This window comes from Nelumbo lutea, chromosome 4 (assembly GCF_056320005.1).
Source record: "Nelumbo lutea isolate HS-2025 chromosome 4, American lotus-T2T, whole genome shotgun sequence".
Lineage (NCBI taxonomy): Eukaryota > Viridiplantae > Streptophyta > Magnoliopsida > Proteales > Nelumbonaceae > Nelumbo > Nelumbo lutea.
The window spans coordinates 36,019,761-36,023,065 of NC_142687.1; the positions used below are offsets into that span (position 1 = coordinate 36,019,761).

Here is a 3,305-nt window from a genome sequence, read left to right on the forward strand (position 1 = left end):
GACCATACATTGTTTGAATTGATAATTTAAAAATGAGAAAATTTATGATACAGAAAAGATATGATTGGGAAGAGTTTTGAATTAATAAACTGAATGATTTGGACATTAAATCACACATTTGATTTGGCTTTATTGATCATAACTTTAGAAGTAGGTAAAATTAGTGTAAAGAGTTTTCTACACCATCCCGAGTGATCATAAATAAATCCTAAATCTTGCACAACTACTATCATGCTTTTTAAATATTTGTCACTAAAGAATAAAACATGGAAAAAAGTTTCTTTATATTCTTTCTTCCTAATATTACCCCATTATGAATAAAATTTAGCTTTTAAGAATCATGTTGTCCAAAATAAAATCTATACATTTTTTTGATACCATGTCTATCTAGCACCAGCATAAATCCATTTGCCTTAAAAATGATAAATCATATTTTTGACATTTAAAAATACAAAAGTAAAAGACAAATATAGAAGAAAACCACTCCATTTTTTGGGTGAGGCTCTCATAAACAATAATAGCAACCAGTAGAAAAACAATTAAGATGTCTAAAAGTCATTAATAGTTGTATAGCATAGGCTGAATATAAAGATAACCTGCCATAGCAAAGTTAGTCATTTTATTGGTACTAGTAAGCAAATACGTGCATTTGCACGTGGTAGTATCTCTAAGACAAAATTATTTATAATTCATGAGTAGTTTTGAACGATAATTTCTGAATAGTTTATGAAGTGAGAGTAAATGACATATATGACCGTTGTGTGCTTAGACAAGAGGGATAGAAAATTGATGGCTCATATCATGAGCCATTTTCATGGCAAAACACTAAAAGCAAATAACAACGTTATGGCAAAGTGAATTGTAGAAAACTGAACTTATAATCTAAATGGGATCTCAGGAAAGATTGAGATATCAAAATTGAAATAGCAAGAGAAATAAAAAAACCAATATTTTACCAACCCAATGTTGAGCAATTAGTCAAAAAGAATATTCATGTTTCAATCAATAGTTTTCTAATAAAATCCAATTATAAAATGCAGTGAAAATCCAATCATACTGTCGTGGTGATAGATGGTAGATACCCAAACCACTGTAATTTGTACCAAGGAGTGAAGGAAATTTTCTCAAATGTCTGTTTCAAGGAATAATGCTATCAAACAGGAAGATAGAGGTAGGAAATCCAAAAATGGGAGGGGATTTACCAAAAAGTTTCATGATCAAAATCCCTAAAGTTGATAAAGAAAAGGGAAGAAAAAAAAGCTGATATAGATGAAATAAATTTTGAAAAAAAAAAAGTACTCACATTCAGATTTGTACACAATGAATAAATAAAATGATTTCAACAAGGGAATGATGTTACACACCTGAATTGATGACAAGTGTCGAGCATAAAACTGTTCAACTGTGTCGGTGGCATCGCTAAGGCTATTGTAGACGTAACTATTCATCAAGCAACTCTTGATCTTGTTCCAAGTTTTGTTGTTGTTAACCCTCTTCTGCAACCAATTTGAATAGTCCCCTAATTTATACTCCTTATACCCTTTATACGACATAACATCTCCTACACTCTTGTTAGTCACCACGAAAGCAAGGATCATGAAGCAGAAAAGAAGAACAATGAGGAGGAACATCATACAGAGGTAAATCCAGAGAAGCCATAAGACCTGTATCATGCACCTATGAGTCTGGCGAGAGACATCAACAAGAGAAACACCCCTGAGCAATAATGGATTTCTCGAGGAACTTCTCACAGTCAGTGCTTGCTCTGTTTTCCGGCCATATTCCACCTCCCAAGATCAGAATCAAGAACAAAAAGACTGCGAACTTCATAATTCATATTAAGTTGTTACTCACTCGGAACAACTTCCCTCGTTCTCGAAATATCAATCAATCTACTATAATAGCAGCTAAGATTAGGAAAATATATATATATATATATATATATATATATATATATATAGAGAGAGAGAGAGAGAGAGAGAGAGAGAGAGAGAGAGAGAGAGAGAGAGAAGAGACGATGGATTGAAAGGAATACATATAGTTACTTTTCGGGACTTGAGACTTTTGTCGATTCAACACTTATTCATACAGTGATTTCATTGAAGGATGTGGAATACCTTCGGTGTGTCTGCTACAACAGTGGTTGGCATCGGACTTCTCTCCAACTCCAAGCTCAAATGGAGAGTAGCGAGAATGGGGAGAGATTTTGGTTCTGAGCATTACCTAATTTATGGGTGGTTATATGTGCGCATTTGTAGACAGGTGATTTGAACCTCATATGTAGAGAGTATGTCGATAAACCACTTCAGTTAATTAGAGTGGTTAACACAGCTTCTAATTAAAGTGGGTCACTTTTTATAATGTGCATACCCACTATCATGTTCTTGAAACTGGGTTGACAGGTGTCCAAATGGTTGGAAAAAATGTTTTGAAATTGGAATGATAAATACTATTGAGCTTTTTCTTTCCTAAAATTGAGGAACCTATCTAACCCATGTATAACAAACTAGACATAACTAAATTTGAACTTTACATGCAATTGAAATTCTTTTTCATGCATGATTAGAATGCCACGTGTTTGATTAGAATGACAAATATACCCTCAATATTGTTCATCAAATGCTAGACAAATGGGGGTAGAATTAGTCCAATGAAAGTCTAGAAAAAAATGGATTTGTGCTTTTATTAATAGTATAGATATAGATTTTAACGATATATCCGAATCCCCTATAGGGGTGTTTTAAAGGTGACTGGATTTGCTCCTCACACATTGTGCATAGGGAACATCTTCCGTACTTATGTATTATTATTTACGAGAAATGTTCCCAATGCATGGTGGGATGTGCCTGTGATATTGTTGTGAGGTGCCCTGTGTGAGTAGCAGATCCCAATTCATTTTAAATACGCAACAACACACTAATAATCTCTCTCACCAAAGCTAGTGGTTATGGCTTGTGGGAATCGAATCCCAGTGAAACAAGTCAACTAATGTATCGATTGACATGGTGTTCGACACCGTGTTCATCTCATGGACAAGACCGTATTGGGACCATCCACGGGATGAATAGTCGTTCAGTTGGTCCACACCCCAATTTTTCATCCATGACGAAAACTCGTGGTTAGTGCTCGCCCACACTATTTTTGATCCCTTGCTTCACACTCTCCCTTAAAGGCTGAAACCCTATTGTCTATTTCACATTTTAATATTTGTGTAAAAAAATATTAATTATTTTAATTTATAATGTTTTTATCAATAAAATAATATTTTTAAATATTTAAAATATATTTTTTAAAATTTTAATTAT

General features: G+C 33.5%; 1 pseudogene; it reads right to left on the reverse strand.

Annotated features, from left to right (window-relative positions):
* Positions 1 to 1,217: 1,217 nt before the first annotated feature.
* Positions 1,218 to 2,220, reverse strand: LOC148855193 (tetraspanin-8 pseudogene; annotated as a pseudogene).
* Between the last annotated feature and the right edge of the window lie 1,085 nt (positions 2,221 to 3,305).